The sequence below is a fragment of the Xiphophorus hellerii genome, chromosome 5 (genome assembly GCF_003331165.1).
Source record: "Xiphophorus hellerii strain 12219 chromosome 5, Xiphophorus_hellerii-4.1, whole genome shotgun sequence".
Lineage (NCBI taxonomy): Eukaryota > Metazoa > Chordata > Actinopteri > Cyprinodontiformes > Poeciliidae > Xiphophorus > Xiphophorus hellerii.
In genome coordinates this window covers 17,517,574-17,544,355 of record NC_045676.1, presented here as the reverse complement: position 1 = coordinate 17,544,355, position 26,782 = coordinate 17,517,574, and the positions used below count along the sequence as shown (strand labels likewise).

The window sequence follows — 26,782 nt, the reverse complement described above, 5'->3', positions numbered from 1 at the left end:
CTTTTACTATTAAAAAACAACAACAAACACAGACCTCTGAAGCTTTTACTGTCGCATCAATTAGTAAACTTTATAAAGTTCCTAAACCTTTATAACTGGTTTGTTTGACAGTTATACCATATTTTTACTGGAGGTGAGTTAAGGACTCGTTTTACTGTTTTAAAGTGTGTTTACTCTAAAATCTACCCATTTAGTTATTCTTGGCATTGCGTTGCATTCCCACTGCTGTTTGGGTCTTAAGCTGCAGTTGCATTACAGTATGATCTGAGTGTGACTGATGGCGGGGCGAACATGATATCTGGTGCATTGCCAGACAATTTTGGCAAAAATACTCAGTCCCACACGCAATATATGCCACACTTTCTCTATATAGAAACTCAATTAAGCTTTTCCTTCTATGTTTTGCCCCCTGATGCTTTTAAAGATTAATTGAGGCTGATACATTGCAATAAACATGTCTTGACTTAAAAAAATAAAATAAAATAACCAACAAGTACAATAAATGTTTACCTGACCCTTAAACAACTGCCTTTATAGGGTGTGATTGATCCCAGCTGTGTCTCGTTTCCTTGATTACTCCCCTGTGTATTTAATCCCACCTGTGTCTCTTGTTCCTTGTTGGCTCCTCGTCTATTCTGTTGTCGTTAAAATTTTTGAGTACCGTTTACCAGTAGCTACCAGATTCTGAGCTCCTTGCCTGTGCTCCCTGGATTTTTGTACTCTTCATCATTAAATCATCATTTCATTCTACAAACCTGGGTCTACTGCGTCTACCTCACCACTCTACAACCGCAAAACATGACAGAGTCACTGTTTAGTTCTGGGAAGGACTAGAATATTACGTGACAAATCATAGAAAATTAACAATCAGACTTTATTAATAATATTCAGTTTTAAGACCCAATTTGATATTAATGAATTTTGATTAATGAAGACATTGGATCATTTATAAACTTTTTGCAGGCAAGGGGTACATATTTGATGAAAAACAGAACCTTTATGAACTAATATAATAAATGTAGAGGCTTCAAAACAGAATAAAAAGGTCGAGCTTTTGGGTCAGAATAAAATGATGTAAATTTTATCCTTTGGTCTTCATAGTCATTATTTTGGCACACAAGAAGTAAGTACGAAAAATAACACTGTTATAGCTATGTAACTAACTATTATAACTATTTATCATTTTGGACTTTTTATGTTATAGCTTCTTTAAGGTATTTAACCATACTTTCTAGTGCGCTTTCATTGACATTATTAAAACTAAATAGGTTGGGATTTAGTGCATCTAATGTGAGCCCACTTCATAAACTGAAGTGTGATCACATTGTATATAAATAGCACTGGGTCCTGCTGGGTTAGCAGTGTTTTCGTTTCACATTGAAAGTGAAATATTCTGAATGTTTGCTATCGGGACTGGAAGGACCATTAAAACATTAACATGTATAAAAGAAGTCCATTTATCATCAGACCTGCTTGTTTCTCAGTGGTGTGTTTGAATTACCTCTCCTGAATAAAGGTGCACGTGTGAATTGACTGAAACATATTTAATACATCAGCAACTAATGAACTGGAAGGTGGAAAATCTTTCCCATACTCTCCGGCTTAGGGTTTTATTTTTTCAAACTGCATCTATATTCTACTTTGTTGAGTCACACACCTTCAAACGCTGTTCACTCTCTGTTTCATCTCTTTAAAAAGAAACTTTGTCAGTAATTCTCCAGGAAATTGTTAAATACATAAACACTACATTGCAAAAAATATTAATTTATCTGCAAATAACCTTGAGCGACATTGTATTCTCAGTCCATGTTGTGTAAAATGATGTCGGCACACTCTCTGCAGCTATTACAGCTTCAACTCTCTCCTCACACAGGGTTTAGTAGTGCGTTTATGTGGATGTTTGACCATTCTTAAAGAAGTGTATTTGTGCGGTCAGACACTGATGTCGAATGTGAATGATGAAGCTTGTTATTCAGTTAGTGACTTCATTCATCATGCTTCTCACAAACATTTGCTCACTTCTCATATTTTAAAGTTTTTAGGGTTCGGGGGTTTAATTACTTTTCTCTCTTGGCTGTGATCATAGGAAAAAGAGAAGTTATTATACGCACTTACACCCGCCTTTTCTCACACATGTATCATGTCATACTTTAAAGAAGGTGCAGCCTCTGGGCTTCTTCCCTGCAGCCCACCTGTCATGCCTTGTCATCCGTAAGCCTTAGTGAGCTGTGAGCAGATCAACACGACTCATGGCAGCTCATGTCGCCGGTGACTTTCCCAAAGACACTGCAGCGAGTTAAACGTCTCGCTGCCACCACAGCTCATTTGCATCAGAGTAACAAACTGTTTTCCTGCAGGGAAAGAGGGAAGTGCTAATGAAATGAGTTTAGAATCATAGCTGGAGTGTTTGTTTTAATTTATTGCGTGCAAAAAGATGCTATATTTGTGATTTCGTTTCCAACAAAATTGTCCTCATGTAGCATGACATATGAAGAGTGGATTGTTTGTTGCACACGTTGTTCTACTTGTTGCACAAGTTCTCTTCAGTGGCAGGACGTGTGATGACAGAGGGACACTTCATCCCTTTTATGGAATCAAAGTTAAATAACTTAGTTTATATTAGTTTAGAAAACCACCATCATCTGGTGCAACCAACAGTGCACCAGATGTGCACAATTAGCACGTCATCTCCTATTAAACTGTTTTTTATTCTTGTTTCATTCTAAGGATGCTGTGCTAAACCTTATGTACCTGAAAGTCTATTAGAAGAGTCCTGCAAAATAAGGGAAATAAATAGAAAGTGATTTGGGGAGAGGTGGGCAATAACTAAGTTGGTAATACTAAATATAAAAAAAAGAAAAACTGTTGAGCGGAGTCCAGGTTTGTGACGTTGTAAAACAAGTGACAACTCATTCACAGAGTGTTCTGGAAAATTAAAAGGAGCCCAGAAAGAAAATACATTGAGGCAGGAAATCAGGAGCAGCAGAAAACATGAGAGTATGGTCGGTAAAGGACAAGTCTGTGAGACAGGAGGAAAACAGGCTTTGAAAACTTTATCAACTTATACCAGCTGGACACAAACGCTAATCTAAAATCATATTTGCAAGAGCTTAAAGCAGTTTTTTTCCAAACTTTTCAAATTCCAACTCTCAAATATCAGTGACATCAGTCAGTTTGTCAGTGAGGCTTGTGTTTCCTGCTGCTGCTGACTGGGAGGGATGGATCTTGGTGTGTTTGAACATCGCAGGCTAGAGCCCAAGTAGGGACTCTATCAACAAATCCTTTTAAGTGAATATAAAAAAATGATAGTTGTGTGGAACACATCAACTTTAAGGTCCTAAGTCTCATAATGTTAATTTAACCAGAACTGAATGATGTCAGGAAAACTCCAGTGGAAAACTCCACTGAATCTTGGAATGACATCATCAATGACTTTTTAGCATTGAAAATGGACGTATGCCTTTGGGTTTGCCTTTAAACAGTTTTTCCGAAACACAGATGACATCATGTCTTTAGAAGTTTTATTCACAACATTTAAGTTTTATTGAGGCACACAAGTGGATGTTGACACCTCAAGCACACTGCTTCTTGTGTAGCATCATGGAAAAAGCAAAAGGTATCAGCAAAGATATCAGGAAAAAAGTTGCGTACCCCACAAAGTCTCATACATCTGTTAAAACATTTACAAAGATAAACACCATGAAAATGTTCAGCCGTTTTCCCCATGATCGCAGCCCTACCTGCAGATTATGATTTGAAACTTGCTTACTTATGTGAATTTAAAAACAAATAGCAGAAAGAAACACTTTTCTTAATTGCATGTGAAAGTTCCCATTGAACATACGTCTCTCTTTCTGAATTAAGCTTCTGTTTTTGTTTAATGACTAATGGCACAGCGTCATGTGGTATTATTGTTTGCCTCGGGTTGGATTTGTATCATCTTGCAAGCTTGGAAGGACCGGGTGATATTTTATTTTATTCTGGGCGATTATTTTGTTTGACTGTTGATCATGCTATTAGACAAAGATACACCAAGCTTATCAGAAGTTATCCGAAATTATGACACCTCACAGGTTTATGGTCTACGTATAAGTTCATGTTGATATGCAGCACAAAGCTTGTTATTCATCATCATCATCATCATCATCATTCTTCTCAAACATTTGCTTATTTCTCATGTTTTAGAGAGAAGAAAAGGCTTTAATTAATGTTTTTTTCTGGGCTGTGATTGTGGGAAAAAGATCAGTTCTACCTTTTCTCTCGCATATGTCACAATTTAAAGAAGCCGCAGCCTCTGGGCTTCTTCCCTGCAGCCAACCTGTCATGCAATGTCATCAATAAGCCTTAGTGACACGAGTCATAGCAGTTCCTGTTGCCTCTGACTTTCACAAGTTAAAAAGAGGTAAACAGGCTGTGAAAACTTTATCTACAGAAACTGACAGTGCATTTACTCCAGATCTGTTTAACGTCTGCTTTAATCAACCATTAGCTTGTCTGTTAAACTCTGCAGAGTCAAACTTTGATATGGACGAAAAAAGTCAAATCTGGTCTGCCTAATAGCCTAGTGCACTGTTTGATTGCATATATGAGTGCAAGCGAACTCTCCAAAAGCAGGAAGCAAACTGTAGCGCAGGGCATTCTGGGTAAGTACAACCAAAACAAACAGGCGAGTCTAACCGTAGAGGGAAAATTGGCTCTTCTTCAGATGGATTCATGTTGTTTCCTTCAGTGGTTCTTGGTGTTGCACCACCACGGGCCAGATGAGGAACATATTTTTCAAAGCGCTTGGTTCATTTAATACAGTGCTGTGTGAAAGCGAACCACACCAACTGAAAATGTAGCAAATGCTGTCATGTTGCTGCTCGCTTTACACTTTCTGCAGTGATGGATGTATAACCCACGATTTTCAATTCTTTTATAAATAATTCTGAAGATCGAGAAATCTCTGATATTTTGTTTTTTAAAATATAGTTTTTCTTTGATCATATCCCTATGTTCAACCAATTTCCCCTGTTATTTATTCTCCACAACCTCTTTTTTTTACTACCAAGTTATCAGACCTTTTCTTAATTCAGAATGAAGGAGAATGTATTCATCAGCTCTTAGTGAGCAGAAATCATAAAATTACAGATTAAGACCAAACGCTAATTCTCTTCTCATTTATAAATACTGATTATGTGGATGTAGAATCACCCATTCATTGAACCGAGACAGAATAAAACAGCGGATGTTATGTGTCTGGATGTAAATCAACACACGCCAAATGCATCGCCCAAAAATATTATATAAAAGTCTGTTGTACAAATTCTCATAGACTGACAGCCATCTCAGTATTAGTCTGTTCCCTTTTCATTTCCTCCTGCTGGATAAGAGACATTATTAGATTTATTGCAAATAATTCCTCTTGGGTAAGGAGCCTGTGGGCTTTAGCAGACAAGATGTTGATGTTATCACTGCCAGCAACAGTCTGTGCTCTCTGCTGCTCTCTTTGAGTTTGATATACGAGGAGGAAATCCCTTCAAAGTCTCTGTAGATTTAGTTTTTTTGGAATATGCAACTACTGCTCTTACTGCTTTTAAAGTAATGTTATTGAGGTACACCACCACATAATGGTCATGACCAACGATGCAGAGTTTAATTTAAATCCAGACGCATCCAGTCTAGTTTTAGCACAAATTATTACAATATGATTGAGTAATTTTTAATTTGCCCAAAAGTAAAAATTCATTGAGAATGTATGAATTCCGAGGATGTAAATCCCAAAGGTAAAAGGCGTCCATCTCATTCATATTGAATGTAGTGTGTACTCATACCGCATTCCCACTGATCCTTCTCCTGCAAGTGTCTGTCATAAATATTTTCCCAATATGTCAACTTCCATAAAATCTGTTGTTGCTGCCATTTTGAATCATGAAGTTCGAACGTGATCGGCCTCCGAGTTTGACTTGCAGCCTGTCACCAGATCGCAGATTTCACCCATCATTTTCTGACGCTCCAAAAGTTGGTCAGTGGTTCGCTTAGAGGCAATGCATCACTTGAGGTCTGCCCGGGCGCCGGAGGAACATTCTTCGTCACGCTGGCAGAGCTTCATCAGTCAGGACACCGCTTGCGTCACGCAGAGCGGGTTTGACACCTGATACTGAAACTTCCCAGTGCACTCCAAGTTCTGTTTCATCACAGCAGACTCCTCGGCTAATCTGATATTTCAAAGGACTTATCAGACTTGTCTTCATCACTGTCTCATGCCTGAACCAACTCGAGAATACAGATTCTGTTTCATCACCTTAAAAAGTTGAAATTCAACTTTAGCCAGACGTATCAAGTAATTTTAGATAAGTTCATGACTGTGTTGCACTTATAGATGCATTCAACTGTAGTGCTAGCAAATACAATATGCTCTTTTGTGACATCCTAAACAGTCATTAGTATCCCTGGTAATAATGTGTAAAAGAAAAATGTAAACATATAATGATCTATTATTGCAGAAACATTATTCTGCCCTGGAAAATAAAAATAAAAATTGTAATTTTGGTCCGTTTACTCAGTAGGAGAAAAACGTCACACATATAAATAATTGTTATTTAAAAATAATCAGTGCCATCATGATTGGTTCTGTTGCTTAACCTAAAATCTAAAGTATAAAATACATACTGCACAGCGAGCTTATGAATGGACCCCTTAAAGTTGAGAATATATCCTCAGCCTTTTTCTCAAAAGAGATCATTTTTATTTTTGTTGACCTGGGGACATTTGTAACTTCAGACTCAGTATGTATCTACAAGCCATTTGAAAATAATAAAAGTGATAAATAATTTATAACACACAAGAAAATTATTTCAGTCACAAAAGTACTGCATCCTTTTCAGCTCACTCATAAGATAATGTGTGTGATATACAAACACCAGACAAAATCCTGTATCGGGGTTCAACAACAGCTGGCTTCTGGGTTTATTGATATGCATAAATACATTTTTGTAGGATTACAAACCTGTGACCACCCCCACCTGCAAATACCTCAATGTGCTCTGGAGAAAGACATGCACACAAAACTCCCTGAAGTCAGCACATTTCTCGATGCTGAACAAGCGTCCGAGCTGATTTGCCATGCCGGTCAGGCTTCAAGCATCGTCAAGTGCACATAACATTAACCCGCGCACGCACACTCACAGGGATGTAAACATTAGCAATATTTTCCCATTTCCTCTGCAGGGCAGAAGGGAGAGCAGTAGATCTCCGGCCCTTCACTGGTAATAATCTCTTTTACACTTTACGCTGCCAAGAAGATGAATCATGGAGGACGGGGTCAATGTGTGTGTGAGAGAGGAGAGATCTCTGAAGTGCCCTGCGAAGGCTGGCCTTCATGATCCTTGAGTGTGTGTGTTTATTAGAGGTGAAGACAGAGGCCAAGGGTCTTTGGCCTCTGTCAAGGTTCTTTTCCCAATATTATCAGCAGACCTGCAGAGCAGTTTGTTATGCAGATGAACCTACACAGATTTACAATCATTAAGAAAACACCGGAAATGATTCATGTGACCTGCAGATGAAAAATATTCAGAAAGATTTATAGTTTATATAAAATATATTAATTGGGACACTAATAAAGTCATATAAAATTTATCTTTTATTGCAGTGAAGCATAATCTCAACCACGTTTGGAAAAATCACACCGCTGAGCACATGTACTCAAAAATAAAATACAGCCCCTCTTAAATCTTTTTTCTTCTTTTTGCAAAATTGCAGGTAGCATGACCATTGGTTTCCCTAAAAGCACCCATAAAATAAATACAATTGGAGCATTTACTGTTGAACTTCTAAAATTGATCAGATTCCTGAAGCACATCTATTTCGGAACTCACAACTTCATATTTTAATGGCATCACATGGAGGCTAATTTGTCCTCTACCCACTACGCAGAATAGAAAAGACAAGAAAACATGCTGAGTGTCTGTATGTTCATACATGTATGTCCAGTTTGTACTCTGCTTCTCAACCACTGACCGCTGGAGATAGGCACCAGCCCCCTAAGATCCTGCAAGGATACGTGGGTAGAGACAGTGGATGGATGAATATTTCTTAGAAATTTGTCAGGAAACTAGAAACAGGTCATCACTTGTAAGAAAAGGATCTGCAACTAATGACCAAATCAACACAAAGATCCCTTTCTCTGTAAGATCAAACCTTTGCTACCCTGTTACCAAACGGCACTTTTAGAAAGCAGTTTAAAATGAACTAAAAATTTTGGAAATGTGAGTCTGAAAAAAAAAAAACAGAGTGAAGAAAAGGAAACCTTGAGTAGCACAAAGATGCCGAACAGTAAAAGTGAAATTCAGCTCACCGAAGCTAAAATAAATAAATTAATTTTTGTAATTCACCATCTGAACATACTGAGTTCACAATTCCATCAGGAACTAGTTCTCATTCATTCATCATGTTTTGTCTGAAATAAAGTTTCAAGTATATTGTACATCCAGTACATATACAAGTCCTTATGTCAGTCATGAAGAGATTAATAGTTTCACTACATGGTTTTGGTAACCTACCTTAAACCTGCTTTATTCTCTCCTGTTGTCTTTGCTCACAGGAACTGTAGTTTCTTAGTGGTTGAACACAGTATTGCTGAATAACTGCCAGGTACTAAAATTTGATGTTGTGTTAGAAAAAGGGGGCAGGAGGACTTGCTCACTGCACATATTTTGATATTTCTACAGCCATAAAATCACAATCCAGATGGCTTTTGATTATAAGGGACTTAAAACATTACAATTTTCCTTTTTGATAAAATTATGTTTCTGTCTAAGCGCTTCAGCTGACAAAAAAATCTTCACTCATGGAAATAATTAAAATACGTGCTGTTTTTGGCTACGCTTGTATAAAGGTCTGAGAAAAAAAGTAACTTCGCTCATTTATTCTGCATCTCTTCCATCTGTCTACTTTGATGACAGATGCAGTCTTGATCATACACTGCCTGGCCAAAAAAAAAGTCGCCACCAAAAAATGGTCACACTCTCTAATATTTTGTTGGACCGCCTTTAGCTTTGATTACAGCCCGCATTCGCTGTGGCATTGCTTCAATAAGCTTCTGCAGTGTCACAAGATTTATTTCCATCCAGTGTTGCATTAATCTTTCACCAAGATCTTGTATTGATGATGGGAGAGTCTGACCACTGCGCAAAGCCTTCTCCAGCACATCCCAAAGATTCTCAATGGGGTTAAGGTCTGGACTCTGTGGTGGCCAATCCATGTGTGAAAAAGATGTCTCATGCTCCCTGAACCACTCTTTCACAATGTGAGCCCGATGAATCCTGGCATTGTCATCTTGGAATATGCCTGTTCCATTTGGGAAGACAAAATCCATTGATGGAATAACCTGGTCATTCAGTATATTCAGGTAGTCAGCTGACCTCATTCTTTGGGCACACAATGTTGCTGAACCTAGACCTGACCAACTGCAGCAACCCCAGATCATAGCACTGCCCCCACAGGCTTGTACAGTAGGCACTAGGCATGATGGGTGCATCACTTCACCTGCCTCTCTTCTTACCCTGATGCACCCATCACTCTGGAACAGGGTAAATCTGGACTCATCAGACCACATGACCCTCTTCCGTTCCTCCAGAGTCCAATCTTTATGCTCCCTAGCAAACTGAAGCCTTTTTTTCTGGTTAGCCTTACTGATTAGAGGTTTTCTTACGGCTACACAGCTGTTCAATCCCAACCCCTTGAGTTCCCTTCGCATTGTGCGTGTGGAAATGCTTTTGCGTTTACAATTAAACATACTCCTGAGTTCTGCTGTTGTTTTTCTTCGATTTGATTTGACCAAACGTTTAAGTAATCGCCGATCACGATCATTCAGGATTTTTTTCCGACCACATTTCTTCCTGGAAGACGATGGTTCCCCACCATCCTTCCAGTTTTTAATGATGCGTTGGACAGTTCTTAACCCAATTCTAGTAGTTTCTGAAATCTCCTTAGATGTTTTCTCTGCTTGATGCATGCCAATGATTTGACCCTTCTTAAACAGACTAACGTCTTTTCCACGACCACAGGATGTGTCTTTTGCCATGGTTGTTTAAGAAATGAGGAGTTACTCATTGCATCAGCTGGGGTTAAATAACTTGTTGCCAGCTGAAAGATAATCACCTATGCAGTACTTATCCAATAGGAGGCTTGTACCTATTTGCTTAGTTAAATCCAGGTGGCGACTTTTTTTTTGGCCAGGCAGTGTATAAATCAATCACAATTAGCTTTAGTGTGTTAATTTTGCTGCTTAAGGCATAATCCTTGAGTTATTATTATTATTATTACATTTAAACCAAAGTAAAGTGAAATTTAAAACGAAGCAAACATTAAGGTTGACTCACAAAAACTGCAGATATTTGGTGAGAACCCAGCTGAACTGTCTCTGCTGCAAACACTGAGGAGTCAAGGTTTCCCCCTGAAAGCATAAATATTTTATTCATCCATGAATAGTGCACCATTAAATGACAGTAAAATTATATATATATATGGACATATATATATTTCTTGGTAATCAATCTGTGGATTATGCTGAGCATGTAACATATTTAAAGCATCTGCATCTTTAAAATCTACAAATCAAGTTGCTTAAATCAGCAATGTGCACGTAGTTTTACAAAGAAAAGCCACAAAGCAAACTAAGTCTATGATTTTTATTTTTATGCAGCATGAGTGTGTTGACAGAACTAAGCCATTGAGATCCATTCTAGCATGAACAGAAGTTGATATTGCTCTGCATGCTAACTACCATGTGGCGTAGCAGAACAATATTTGTTTGCAGTCTGTCTTACAAAGAATGATCCATCATGATTCCCAGATGTTAGAAGCTTGTTTACGTTTGTTAAAATTCTCTGATTAGTTGCCCTAAAGACTCTCTCACACTTGTATAAAACAGTTTACAGACACAGCTTGTCTTTAGTTGGCTACATAAGGTATTTTGTAGCATACTCAGCCACTGCCCAGAAAAGTTCAGTTTAACAGTAATAATAAAGAGAGTAGAGGTAATACTAGACATGTACCAAGAGAGATTTGTTACGTTTAAGATTTATTGACTGATTTCCAGAAGGACCTGCTGACTTTTCTCTTTAAGAACTTTATTTGAAGAACAGGACAGCGGTGATGTGTCTCTGTTTGAGAGAGCTGGTGCTGAATAAAGTGATTCTGCTAATTAAAAATATGTATGCGTTTGGATCACCTTATATAAATGTATAAGTGTCAGGAGAAGGGTACAGAAAAATACAGATAGTTGGAAAAACGAATGAACAGATGGATAGCTAGCTAGATAAATAGCTAGAAAACTAGCTAGCATGATAGATAGATAGATAGATAGATAGATAGATAGATAGATAGATAGATAGATAGATAGATAGATAGATAGATAGATAGATAGATAGATAGATAGATAGATAGATAGATAGATAGATAGATAGATAGATAGATAGATAGATAGATCTAATTCAGATTGGTCATCACGTTAAGTGACAGAGTAAACAAAACATATAATCTCAATAACTGTTTGTCTTGTGATATGTTTTTATAGTCAAACTTGGCACCGCTTCAGCTAAAAATCAATTGTATCACCCAGACCTTGAAAATATTAGACAACTGAAAACCAAAGCTCCAGGTTGAAAATGGTTAAATTCATAGCAACTATCTTCAAAACAATCTTTGCCAAGACACTGTGGACCAGCAGCTTTGTACTTTTCTGCCAATTGTTCACCTTGAGTTTTTATTTCATTTCAGAGGTAACCCATAGCAACATCATCAATAATTTGGGACTCAGTAGATTTCCGCTTCCTTCATCCTTCAAAGACCTGGAGGCTTTCCTTTCAGAAGAATGGTACAATATTGCTCGACACTCAGCCGCTGCTGAAACACAAACACATTGTGCTCAACACTACAGAGTTTTAATTTTTTTTGCTCTTTATTGCTGTGCTTCATTGGGACATTCATGTTTGCCTGCGTGGCATTGCATCCACCTTGAAAATGTCGATAGGACATAAATCTGTGCATGTTCATAATTCTGCAACCATCTAATTAGAAATGATCCATAATAGCCTATTAGAGCAGGAGCATTCAACTCTAATTGTGTTAGTCATAAGCTATCAAAGCTGTTCTTGAAAGGAGATGTTGGCTCCCACTCATTTCTCTTTCATCAACCATAACCTTTGATACACAACACAGTCAATGTCAAAATGTATCACAGCAAGCAGGAGTTAGCATTAAAATGAGGCAGCACTGAAACAATGTGTATTGCTGCCTATTAAGAGACAAGTGGTGAGCTAGCAAAAAATTTTTTAGGAGGACATAACATAAAAACTTTTTTGTGTTATGTTTTACCTAAAATGCAATAAGCTTCGATCTTTAACTTCATTTTCTTTTATCCTCAATATCTCCTGCGTTCTAGCAGACGATAAGCAGACACCATTTTTCATATTTCTTCAGGCCAGTTAAATTGTGTTTAAAAGTAAAATTGTAAAATTGTGGCCATAAAATGATCTCTAAAAAAGTTTTGAAGTTTAAATTGCATTTTATGGTTTGCCTATTTGCAACTAAGGCAAAGTAGATTTTCTTTTGAATCCTAGTGTTACATCTTAATTCCTGCTTCACATCCTTTTAAGAAGGAGTTTGGAAAAAAATTTATTAAAAACATATATTTACATGAACTCTCGCAAACAGTACCAGCTTTTACAGAAAATTGGAGCTGCATGAAAGAATCAAGGGAACACACCAAGGATGCTTTTGATGAGAGAATAATATTATAACATAATGCAAAGGTCAAGAAAGACGATTTTACATACTGCCCCTTTAAAAGCCCTCAAATTCACTCGCTCCAAGTTTTAGTAGTTGCAATATTTCCTTGTGAACTCCCTAATCTTTAGCTTAGTTTTCTACTTTTTTACAGTTGGGATTTTGACTCGGCCATGACAAGACTTAAATATTAATAAATATTACAACAAATATTACTTCCAGTCAAAAGAAATAGGTTGAAATAAAAATGTCAAGTGTTAATCTACTAGGGCTATAGGTAATTTTTGGCTCAATTGTACAGTGCAATAAACAGTGATAAAGAACTGGACACAAAATGCACTTCACAAAAGACAATTATTCTGCTACAGGGTTGAAATATATGCACATGGAAGCTTGTTTTTATGTCCTCCCATGTTAAAGACATGTCTGTAATTATAGTAATGAGGTGATCCTAATTTAACAGCCATAAAGCAGAACCCAAACAATTATTTTACTAGTTTGTGTTAGTTCTAGACTTTGTGTTAGACTTAGTTCATGCTGTTTATTTTTCTTAACGGAGACTTAATTTATTTCATAATGCTGACAATTCCAAATTATGTGATTGAAATGTTTACATCAGCAGTTGGCCAACTGTCTACACCATGAATGGTTTCTTACTAGGTCCTATAACTATAATAAATCTTTCCAACAGCTTCTTAATAAAAGCTTTGATTTCACACTCATTCACACATTAAGCAAAAACATCAAAGATACTGACTGTGTGACAGCAACAAATAAGGAAAGAAACTCACCCATACAAATGATGCTGCTTTCAGTGGCTCTCAGCTAGTAAGCTGTTAGTCGAAGTCATAAACTGCATGATATTACTATTCCCCCGAAGAAACATTGGATGATGATAAAATTTTTTTGTTATCTTGGACTTATTGTTCTGCCGCTGCCCTCGCTTTCCAGTGAGTATCGGTAAACAAAGTATTTTTGTTGCTCCTATTTTCATTTCTGTACATGTGTCAGCTTGTGGTTTATAGGGACACCGGTGCAGAGAACGACTGTGGTAAAACCGAGTTCATTAATAATGAAATAAGGAAACTCTCAGGGGAAAATCACAGGGGCAGCAGGTCATCGAACACAGAAAGAATCAGGGCAGAATCCGGGATGAAACAAACAAAAACCTGTAGCTAAAATACCGAGTCAACAGTGGAAAATGATTAACCAAGTGAACTAATTAGAGAAAATGTGGCAGAAGGAAAGCAGAAAAATTGAAGGAGGGAAACTAATTACCACAAAGGGAGCTGATCTAAGACTCAAAATTAACTACAAACCAAACAGAAAGAGACTAACATAGATCTAAAATAAATAAATCCAAATGCACCAAGAACAGAAATAAATGAATAAATGAAGAAACTATAAACAACAGAGTGAACTAATATGGCAAAGCCCTGCTGATAATAACGAACACGGAGAAATAATCTGAATATGGCAAGACTTAGAACAAAAAAGTCACAAAAACACAACCAACCGAGGATCATGACAGCATGTGCCTTCATTTTGACAATCACTGACAAATAAGCAGAAATGAAACTTGTATATAAAGACACAGGTAGCTTTAAATTCTGCCTATAAATGTTTGCAGTAAAGAAAACCTTATACTTTCTGTGAGGACTTGTTAAAAATACGAATCATTTCTTTCTAGTTCATTTTGCGTTCTTCAATCAGTGTTTGATTCATCTTGCAGACACTACATGTTCCAGACAACATTGCCAGCAGTAAAACTAATAAAAAGTCTCTATAATCATCATTTATATGACCTTAAGTGTTTGTATCTATGATGGATATCTCTTGTTATGTTAACATAAAACGCCCTTCGGCTGCTCTCGACACATTTTCACTCTCTGCTTTTTTCTCTCTCTAATACAGACCCTGGATCAGTTTCTTGTTATGTCGGCTTTCTTCCCATTACAGCTCTATTAGGTTGTTCCTTTATTGACCATTCTGCTTGTTGTCCAGAACTGTCTTACTGTAAGATGATAACAGCTCTCCATCTTCCCATTCCTTCTTCTCTTCCTTTGTCTGTCTCTTTGGCACTATGTTAGCTTACTTGCCAATCCTTAACCCCTCTGTTAAATAGTAAAAAAAAAAACCCAAACAATCTGGGTTGTTTTTCAACACAAATTGCTTTTGTTGTGTAACTATGAGGCTTAAGCTTGGCATGGCAATACAATGGCAGGTAAATTCCTCCTGCATTGTGATGGTATAATGTGTTTGCTACTGTCTGGTGAAGATCTCTGTCTGTAGTCACTTTCTTTGCACCATTCTCTGTTTTCCATTACCGGATCAACATGTCCTGTTTCTGTCAGCAGCTCAGCAATATTAGGAGCGGTCAGTCAATCGACCACCTAGCAAGTGAGGGGTTTCACAGAAGCTCGGCTCAGTGTGTCTTGTGCATAAAAACAATAACCGAAAACCACGTGACCTGACATCAACTGTTTGACTCCAGTCCGACCATCCTGGATCCTTTCATCCGCAGAGCTAATATCGGCTCTCATTGACATACAATCGTGATGAAATTTCAGAATTTTACCGCCTGCTGAACTCGACACTCGGCCCGGGTCAAACTATGTCGACAGAGGTCTGTTTGACCTGTTGTGTGATTGGTCAGAAGTTTGTTTCTGTGTTTTTAATGCTGAAATTAATTCACTTCAACTTGTTCGCTTCCACCATCCAATTTTGTATTTGCAGGAGTCATAAATACTTTTGAGAAACTTTTGTACTGAATTTTTCCAAGATTATATTTTGGTCTTGTGAATTTAAACTGTACTTCAGCCCATATTTTCTGTTAACTTTAATTGTTGTAGTTTTGAACTCGCCGACATCTGTCTTTATTTGGTATAACGGGAATCACGTTTTTCATTCTGATTTTTTTTCTTTTTTTTTTTAAAGAAGTGCTACTACTCTGTATTACTAACTGAGTATTTGAACAGTCTCAAGGATTTCTGCACTGTCACTGTAAAGTTTAAGACTTAAGGTCTTTTAAATATTCTGCTCTGAGTGGAAGTATTATCTCATGTCCAATCTGAGGTTAACTTCCAACTCACTTAACCCAGAGGTACTTCAGAGGTATTTGGTAAACAGTTGCTCTTGCAGGACTTCACACACAGAGTATCATCTGACTGGCAAATGACTGTTTTTGCGCATTATCAACAGTATTTTGGGACCAAAAGGCCTTGAAGATTGACAGTTTAGCTCTTTTTGTCCTTAAACAAAGCTGTCCCATTAGGATAGGTTTTAAATTTCATGTATTCCACTAAATGATCTGTACTTTGTCTCCTCTCTTCTTATGCTAGGTTGCGGATGCTGCACTGGAGAATCTGAAGATAAAGAGCCTCGGTCTCTGAAGACCCCTTAAAGGTCCATCTATGTGTGTTTGTGTGAATTGTAACTTTTAAAAGCGCAGCTGTTTTAGTCTGAGCCAAGAAGAAATGGAGATTAACTGTATCTTCTTTATGCACTCACCCCATATTTAAGCTAGATATGGGTCAGAGTGACTCTTTTTATATTCTGTTCTCATTATAATTTTGGGTCACTCAGCCTTTTTGCACTGGGAGCTCCAGAAATAAATCAGAAAAGTCCCCGATCTGCCACAGAGAGCTGGTCATTTGTTAATATCTGTAAGGAAGGAAGGTTTTATGCTTTATGTGCAACGGTACAGAAAGGTATGACAGATGCACATGGGACCACTTTGCTGCACAAACATTTAAGGCTGCATCGTGTACGTGCTCTCTGTACCTCTCTTTAAATGCGTCAGACTTGGCCGTGCGCGCTGCTGTGCCAGGCTGGTCCCAGAGAGGGAAGCGGAAAAGAGAGATGGGAGGGAAGGGGTCAGAATCTGCAGGAGTGGTGTCCAGGAATAGAAGCGGTCAGATGGGGCAGCATTGATCAGCAGGAAGGGTCATCGGATCAGCTGATGGAGACTGCAGGTGGCTCTGCACACATCTACAAGCCCTGGATGAAACGCTGTGCTGCTGCTACAGAGGGAGATGATCGTGTTACACCTGATGAAGATATGCAGCTTTGTGCCGCACTCGATAAAACAGTGTTAGTTGAATTTGATCACAGATTAGGACAAAGTGAAACATGAGTTATGCAAACTTAATAACAAGCATCAATCTACAGCTTAGATGCATACATTTTAAAACAAACAGTTTTAACTAAGCAGACCACAGAAAACCTCAACACTGTTTGTTTTTTCTTATGTTGTAAATTTCACCTTTCTGTACGGTCTCCTAGTTTCCTTTTAATTATTATTGTTATTATTATTATTGCTATCTTTACATTTCTGTCTGCTTCTATTTGTCACTTTGCAACTGATACACCTGAGTTTCCCTGGAACATTAAAGCATATTTCTATCCTATCCTTTGTAATAGACATTTTAGTCATTTTCATTCTTGTATTAATTTGCTTTTTAGGCAATTTTATCGTCAGTTTTAATAGATTTTTTCTGGGATTTTTTCGTGTCGTGAAGGTTCCCTTTTTTTGCCACAGTATTTTGTTGGAACACACAAATCGCTAGAAAACAAAGGCAATCTTAATTGTCTTACCTTTATTTTGCTCTGTGGACTTATTTATCTTCATTTAAGTCCCAAGCCACTGACTGTGACTCTGTTAAAGACATGAACATTTATCAGTCCCTCCTTGCTCCCAGCCTGAATGAGCTTGAGCTGTATTTCAAAGAAGAGCAAAAAGTGAGACCTACTCTAAAACCCTTGTTGAGGCCCTTAGAGCTTTAATTAGAAAGATCTACATACAGTATTTACTCAGGGACTACAAATGCAGACTTTTCAAAAGATCTGTCCTTTTCTTTGGCTTTCACAATTATGCACTCCTTTGTGTTGATTTGTTACATAGAGTCCTTGTGAAATGTCATAAAACTTGTTGCTATGACAAAATGTGGAGGGATTAAGAGTGAGGAACATTTTTGAAAGATGACATATACTGAGAATATTTCTTCATAATCACAATCCTAAACTGTCACATTATGCCATGTTGAAAGGATAAGGATTATTTTTACGTACTTGAAAAAATACTTGTTGATAGAGAGAAAACCATCTACAATACTAACCAACAGACTGGACTTAAGTGACAAATCTGTTTAATTTGCTAACAAAAATAATTTCGGTTTATCCTTTAATGATCTCTCAGTTTCCTATGACCATTAATCCAGAACACTTTACCCTTCTTTGAAAGATGGAAACATAAACTGCATTTGGACTTAAACCGCCTTTTTCAGGAAGTAACAACCTATTTAAGGGGCCCTTCATCAATCCCCTTCAAATCCAACAGAGATACCAGATGCTAAATAAATCTAGCAAGATGATCATTTATCTCTTAAGACATGTGAGACAGAAAGACACTTCTTAAGATTCTGGGGATGTTTTTGATGAGTTTTATGCTTCTCAAAAGTTGTTGATTTGCTTGGGTATGTCCACAGTTTAATTTCAGCCTTTCTCTTCCAGTCCTCCTGAGTTTAATCTCTGCCATAGTTTTGTAAAAGGGTTGTGTAACTTAATCAACATGGGAGAGAGCTGCCGTGGAGGCCCGAGAGCAGCAATCTTGGCAACAAGGCAGAGTATCAAAGTAATAAATTGTTTATCTCTGATTAATTCACAGAGGTTGTGTCCTTAGGCTCATTTTGTTGCTTTTTGTTTGTGTAAATCAACAGAGCAATCAGAAGAGGCATTTTTAGTCTGAGAATGACTTAAATTAGCCTAATCTATCCTGCTTCTTTGACTATAAAGACAATTCTAAAGAGTTGGGGCTGAAATAATCTTTTTATGATAACGAGGAGTTGTCTTGCAATCAGAAAGCTGTGTGTGTGACGGTGAGGTGGAGATGCCTACTGTATGCATATCAGAATCAGCTTTACTCACCAAGTTGCACATAAACAAGGAATTCGCCTTCGGTTCCACTTTGCTTTAACGAAGCAAAATATGAAAAATGAAAGCTTTTTCTTTTTGTAAATATGTGTGTGTGTATAGTCCTTTTACAAAAGAGGTATTGATCATGCATGATATTGATCTGGCCACTCTGAATATTTAAGTATCCATCAGATAAATATCCATCAGATAAGTGTCCATCAGATAAACAGCCTGGGAAACAAAACTATATTTGTGGTGGCTCATTTTGACCAAGAGTGCTCTGTTTAGAGGGAAGTCTAAACAGTTTGTGTTCAGGATGTGTGGTGTCTGCAGAGACATTAGCTAAGATAAGATAAAAACTTTACTGTCCAGAGAGATTCAAATTTAGTTTACATAATGTGTCAGATATCACACAACAACATAAACATTCATCACAGTAATTTATGTCTTGTTTTGTGGATGATCCAGTCCAAACAGTGATGGATGAATACAGGACAGATTGAATAATGGCTTCTACAGACCCTTCTGTAGCAGGTGCAGATATTAAATTTCATAGTTTCCAGCTTCCGTTGCTCTGAGGATATCAGCATTGTTCACAACTCATGAAAGATAAGAATTAGCTAGGCTTGATGCTGTTGGTTTACCGCTTCAGGAGTCGATTGGGTTCGGCCAAGCTGCTCTGTCAGGAGCTGACACTCTGAGAGACAGTCTGACAGCTTTTTACTCTGAAACAGTTCTCTGTTTGCGCTGCAGTTTTCTCACCTGCAATCACTCTGTCTTCTCCACCATCTTGCCTCGTACCCTCTGTGGTTTGGAGGCTCAGAGCTGTTGAAACGTAGCTGGTTAGCTTTTCCTTTGTGCTGTGTAGAACTTGAGGTCCCTGACGGAGGCCAGTGATCCCGGTGCTCCCTGACAGCTCCAACACTTTTTTTTTTTGTCTGTCTTCTTGTTTAGTAACTGAAAGTTTTCCCTCAGCTTTGAAATCCACCTTCTTCCATGAAATTAACTGTTTTGTTGCAAAAAGAACACCAAGTGTCGGATCCATTCCAGATTTCTGTAAAATGTAAAATGGACCAAAGATTTCTGCAAATATTTACATGCGGAGCATAAAACATGAACAGACAAGTATTGTGGGATTGCTGCAAGTTGACCAGGAACACAAGCGCTGAGGTGACGGCTGGATAAGAAATAACAACTAAAGGTGCTGCTGCAGGTTGACCATCAGATCCAGTAACAAGAAGCCATGAAGGCAGGAAACAAACTTGCCACAGCGCAGAGGAAAACACACAGGAACAGTGTGAAAATCTAGGCGAGAAGAAAGGAAATGTGGAGGTATTTGTACAGAGGAAAGGAAAAGACAAACACATCAGAAGATTGTTGGCTATTGAGTGTTACAGCTGGACTCAAAATCTAAGAGGAGTAAAATGAACCAAACACATTTGTGAGAGAAAACCGAATGTAAATAGAAACTGTTAAACACAACGCATGAAAATAAGATCCTCAAAATATAAAGTATTTTTGATCAAATAGTAATTTTTTTTATCTTCATTTGCTACAATTAGGTGCATAATAACAGCAAAATGCACAGTTATCAGCCTATAAGCATTAAGTAAGTTTAATGTTCCTATCTCAGCCACTCTCACTGGTTGCAAAACCTGCCATTTAATTTAATAATTCAGTAAATTTTAGCTGAAGCATGAATCACAACTTTCCATTTACCTTTTAAACACTGTGTCACTAAACAATGTTAGAAGATTTTGGAAGAATGTAGAACCTGCTTTTATATTTTCCAGATTCCAGATGTGGAAGGAATAAAGTTAAGTACAGAAAAAAGTTTGGTTTTCCAGATTTGCAGATCTACTGAACTATATGTTGTTATATAGCTTGTCTAATTAATCGGATCTTAGATTAGTGAAAAGCAAAAAAACAAAAAAAAACTGTATATCAATAAACTCTTGAATGAATATGGATTATTAAATTCAAAAGGAAATAGTTTATCTTTCTACATTTTGTGTTTTGTCTCAGAATAGGACAGTGATTCTGTTTTTAAAAATGGATGGGCACAACAGCGGCTTTGAATGGCATTATTACGATGGATCAGATGGGCTTTCACAGAAATCCATTATTTGTCTGGACTGGAGGTGTCTCCCACTGGAGCTTTTAGTTTTCTTTAAAGGGATCAGTGTGTTTCGTTTGGTAGTCGGCTGGTTGCACTGATTTGAAACCTCAAAATTGTAGTCTGGACCCAACAGGTGAACACTGGTTGAAAATTAAGGATTTAAGAAAAATTTTGCCTCTGTTACTCTGAGGCAACTGAGGCAATCTCCTAGATTGATGATATAAGCAACTGGAAAGCATGGAACATTGTTGTTGTATTACAACAATCCTGGTTGTAATACCAGGATTACAACCTGGTATCCCTTGGGGATAACCTAATGTAGCATAAATTTCTATTAGGGTAAACTGCTGTGAAGGGGGTAAAGAAGAGCTCCAGAAATTACGCTGGCTCCCGGAAAAGGTTGCTAAAGTGGAAATATGCTTCAAATGAAACCTGAGGTGAACTTCTTGATAGTTACATCCAAATGATGAAAAGAAAGAAGCTATCATTCCCATGAATAAACTAATTTTAAAAAAAGCTCATTAGAAAAAGAATTTGCAAGAAGAGAAAACATAAAAGTCTCTGAGTTGACAGATCATAACTGCAGCAGATGAAAACAAAAGATGGGAAGTGAGACCCAGGTGAAGGCCACTGTGTCCTCTTCAGCTAGAAAGAACGTTTTATTTCTCTATTGACTGGAACTGAAATGATCCAGTCAATGAATGTCTGCAGACTTACCCTCAGCAAAGTGAGCTCAACTTACAGAGGAGACCGGAAAGACAAGAATCTACCATGGACTGCAGTGTGTTGTTTACTCTTGTTTTTGCCAAAAAAGAAATATGTATTTAGATTTTTTTTTTCCATGTTAAGCAGAAGAAGTATTGGCATTCCCAGTGGAAGTACATTTGCCAATTGGACAGAACTTTTTTTACCTTCCCTAACTGTGTGGCAAGAAATGAACCATTTCCAAGCCTCGTGTACAGTGGCTTCTATATCATCTTATGTTTAAACTTTAAACCCCAATGAAACACACGGAAATCACTGATAACTCATATAAAGTTCTTTAACACTTATTATTAGTGTTTTAAGGGTGCAGTTATTCAGCTGCTGTCATTCTTTACCATCAGGAAATCCACAAAAAGCAGTTAAAAGCCTCCAGCTGATCCAAAATACTGCAGCAAGAGTTCTGGTGGAAACTAAAAAGAGAGATCACATTTCTTCGGTTTTAGCTCCCCTTCTTTAGCTTCTTGTTATGTAAAATGATCCTTCTCACATATAAAGATCTTCATAAGAAAGCTGTATCAGACACCAAAGATCTGATTGTTCCATATGCTCCTAACGGAGCATTTTGCTCTCAGACTGCAGGTTTACTGCTGGTTCCCAGGTTTTTAAAAAGCAGACTGGGATTTAGATCATTCAGTTCTTGTGAAATCAAGCGAGAGGCAGACATGCCATCTACTTTTAAGACAATGTCTAAAACTTTACTTTTTGATAAAGCTTATAGTTAGGCTGGCTTAGGTTATCGTTAGCTATTTCTGTACTTGTGCTGTCACAGGCTTAGGCTACCGGAGGACAAACTCTCCACTTTCCCTCAGTCTGCCACATTCGCCCACTACCCTTCAATTTTGCATTATTTGCTCTCATTTCACCTTTTAACTTTATGTTTCTTCTGTTTTCTCCTCTTCACAGAAGCCACGTCTGGTCTGCCGCTCTAATTAGCCGTGACACTTTCCTGGACGGGGGACATCGGCTTGGTGCAATCTGCTGGGTTTCCTAAGGTTGAAAACTTTTTGATCATTTTGAATGAAGAAAAGAAACTGGTGCACTGTTTAATTACTAGGATTAATTGGACTGTATGTATGATGGAAAGGGGTTCGAAGAATATTGAGACTATTGTACTCATTAGTATCATATCAGATCTGATGAAACAATAAAAAACAAAATCTTGTTTGATTTATTGATTGCAAACAGCTGCTTGTTTTTACATTTTGCCCCGTCTGTAAAGGGGTTTGAATACTTTTAGGTGCAGCTCCATCTCTACATTTTCTCTGACAATTAGTTTTTTTTAAACGGAAGGAAGATAGCACCTTAACGTCATGTTCTATCTCAGTGAAAAACATGCATGCAGACATGAATACAATGACGACAAAGTTAGCCTGAAGTCTCCTCTGCTGAATGTCCAAGCACACAACATGAGTCCTTTACTTGTTCTTTGGGTTTGACGTATTTTGTAAAAAAAAAAAAAAAAAAACATTTTGTGGACTACGCAAGTCGACACGCTGTCACAGTTATTCTGTCGTACAGAATCACAGGGAATTAGAACATATTCATGCTTTTCTCTTTTTGGTGATCCAAAGCAATCTCCAATTCTCTCAAGTGAATGACGTGCAAGAGAGAGAAAAGATAAAGTGCCTTCAGTTCCCATCATCCTGGGGGCTCCATCCGGCTCATTTCTCACCACTTGGTTTAGCCATCAAACAGCGTTTTATGTGGTCCCCAGCTCCTCGTGATCTCAGCGTCTGCAGCCATCAAATATTAGCCGACTGTGTTTCTTACGGGAGCGTCTAGGCTACTCCTAAGCCTTGAGGTGGATCTCATCTGGATGGAGATTAAAAAAAGAAACTGAGCGGGGAGAACACACCTCCTGCTTTTGGTGGCTTGCTAATTGACAGTGTGCACTTTGATGCATTTGGGACATTGTGTTCCTGCGCAAAACTGCCTCTGTGTGTGTTTCTGTGTGTAGCCTGCAGTTGTTGACCAGCTGATGCATGCATGCAGGAATCATACTCTAGTGACTGTTTCATCTACATCTGGCCAGCTGTGTCCTCTCCGTGGCTGTCCCCTGACGGTGTCCTCCTTCACCTCTGCAGAACTGCTGCACTGTTCACTGTGTGCACATGCAAGACAAATATTAGAGCCGAAAGGCCCCTGAATGTCGCCATACAATGAAAAGGATGGTATATTTTTCAAATTGGATTTTCTTTCTACTCCTCTAAGAACATAATTAGTGAGCTATGTCTGTCATGAATAAGCCAGATGTGAAGCAGTTTTTTGTTTTTCATTTTTCTTTCATTTGAAATTATACATATTTCACATGGAGAAAATTCAGGTCACTTCAAAGAATAGTCCATAAAATTGTCAAAGAAAAAGAACATTGGCTCCAATACGCCAAGGCTCTCATTGAGTTTCTCCTGCTTTCTTTAACTTCATTGAGTTGTGCCTTCAAAAGCCACAATATTAAAGGGTTAACTGTAACTCTATTGTGAAAATATACATCACAATTTATTTAGACAAGATTACATTTATTGGGCACTGAGGCTCACTTTTGGACTCTGTTGTGAATGAGTCGCTCTTGGAGTCATTTTGGTAGACTGGCCACTTCTGGGAAGGGTTCTGTAATTAAGCCAGGTAGTTTGGAGTCATTTTTCACTCAATAAATATAATAATTATTTTACAACCACAGTCTTTATTTACTCTTGTTTTCTTTGTTATTAAAATTTTATGTCCTGAATCATCAAATCATTTCACAGAGACATGAAATGATTGTCTATTCATGTTCTCACGTTTTCATGAGGGACTTTTTTCTATGACTCTGAAACAAGTTTCCCTTTGTGACTGTGGGACACTCACATGAACTCTCTAAGCAGCTAAGGCCTAACCATAAAGTTACCTTGTTGGCATCTCTCAGTTTACAACAAAATGTTGCCACAGCAGCCTTCAGGTGTTTCATTGCGATCATATCACGGCGCCTCAGCTGTTTTCAGAATATTTATTCTCACTTTACCGGTTTGCATTTTTTTTCATCTCCTGTCTCCAGATCGGAATAAACCCCGGTCTTCTCCTTCTGTTTTCATTTTGAAATCTCCTCTCTGTTGGCTTTGTCGCTCCGAGCTCTGCGGCCGCACGCCTTCTGCTCAGCTTTAACTCGCCGCTGAATCATTGCTTCAATTCTTTTCTCTTTTACAGTTTCTCTCCGTCATCTCCGAGCAATCAGTCCCAAGCTACTCATCCAAGACAAAAAGTTACCGCATCTCTCTCTTTCTCTCTCTCTGTCTCTCTCTCTCTCTTTCGCTTCTTTATGTAATTCCAACTATTTTTTGAAAAATTATATAATATTTTTCCAGCAAAACAATATCTTTGCCAGTGAGCCTTATAGCAGAGCTGAGTCATGTTGAGTCGAACAGTCATCCTGGCTGGCGAGCTGTAATGTGCTGGGTATTATCATTAGGGCATACGTCAAACACTTTGTCTGCGCTGGCAGGGTGGTGAGCTCTCTTGGCTCTCACTGCAGCACCTTGATTTAAGCTTGCAGTCAGCAGTTAACAAAGCTAATTCAGCAGCGGAGATTTTGCACTCCTTTCCCTTATTTGTGCCGTTGTACCCTGTAAATACAACAGATGTCTCATATCCTAGTTACATTTGCAGCCATACAGTTTATCACAACACCTTATGTCGGTTTTGGAGGCTCAAACCAGGCTTGATTTTTGTGTGTGTGTGTGTGTGTGTGTGTGTGTGTGTGCTATCAGATCCAAAGATGGTTGCAATTCGCAGAACAAAGCGTGTTCGTGTTAAAATATGTTCAGAGATTTATAAACCTTTTGTGATTCGTGTTTCGGTATGTTCGCCACTAAACTAGAAAAGACAACCAAACGTACAAGAACTAAAGAGCGTTTTCAGTCATAAATCACTGCTGCATGCAGTGCTGCTTTGAGGTTAAGCCTGAATTTTTCTTTTCATATTGAGCAACTGAAGTCGACTGCTTATGGAGTTTAATATGCATAGGGGATCCTTATCCCGCTGCAGAAGATGTCCCAGTCTTTTTACAGATGGTGTGCTGTTTGCCTCCATAATTTGTTGCTTTTAAATTGAATCTCTCCTTACCTCTGCCAGAGGAATGTTCTCTGTGTCACAGGCTCCAAAACAAATTCAAAGCAAGATGGATCCACCTCCATAGCAGTTGGTGATTTTTTCTTCATCTCCCGAATGCAAATTCTGCTGAAAAAGTTTATTTCAACTTCGGCTCAGTTTGGTTCTTCTGTCATTACGATGCGTTGCCATTTTATCCCTTCCTACAATGATTTTGCACATGTAAGCAAACTATTTCCTACCAATTCACTTAATAATGATTTTAATGATCTGGATAAACCATCAAATAGACAAGTCGCACATTTAATTCAACTACTTTTCTCTAGACTTTAGGTACAAAACTTGACAACCTCATTCTTTGAGCAATACTGATCTAGCTTGATATGTAAAAGTTCAGGGGGTGTGAATACTTTTGGAAGGCTCTATATGTTTTTTTGAACCCTTTTTCCAATCTATATGTGAACTCTTCAAAGGAGGAAGCTGAGGGAGGAGCGAACTTCATTTACTGGTACAAAAGACAAGATAAATGTGTTCTTGAAGCAGGGAGGCTGGCACTGAAATAAGAATACACAAAACAAAACAAGATGCCAAATGGGAACAAAAACGAAGCAAAACAGGGACCAAGCCACATCTAATGAAAGAACAAGCATCCAACGAGAAAAAAGCTTCAGGGACTACATAAACTCTGAGGGAGTAAATAACTGAAAACAAAGCCGGTGCAGTGGGAGCACCGAAAATACAACTAACAGCAACAGACCATAAGAAAAAAAAAAAACACAACAATGCATACATTTAGACCACAAAGCAACTATACAAGACCCAAATTAATACTTAGTTTGAAATTGTGCAATATAATTCTGAAACAGAATAAGAAAACACAAAATGAAAAGGTTTTTAGGATCTAAACTGTTTGGGTGAGCAAACCGTATGAATCTGCAAACCAATAGGTGTCACATTCAGACATTACTTGACCAATCTAAAGAAAATGGCCATCTAAAACTATTTACACCTATTGAACTTTTCCAAAAATCATTTTAATGAAATAAATGATTTTTTTTACAAAGTGGTGCATACTGCAAAGCTGAAGGAAAATGCTAAATGGTTTTATTGTTTTATTTTTAAAATGTTGTAGCTTGG

The 26,782-nt window shown here is 37.9% G+C and overlaps 1 protein-coding gene across 5 annotated transcripts in view; it reads left to right on the top strand.

The window, feature by feature from the left end:
* Positions 1-26,782, top strand: part of LOC116720634 (endonuclease V) — a 59,441-nt gene that overhangs the window by 32,048 nt on the left and 611 nt on the right. For 2 of the 5 annotated variants that reach the window (XR_004339434.1, XR_004339431.1), the window contains 2 exons: positions 16,110-16,173; positions 22,469-26,461. The gene's annotated coding sequence lies outside the window, so the exon portion shown is untranslated. Of the gene's footprint in view, positions 1-16,109; positions 16,184-22,468; positions 26,462-26,782 lie in introns of those variants that run through there. The other 3 variants (XR_004339432.1, XR_004339433.1, XM_032564007.1) reach the window with 3 other exon arrangements.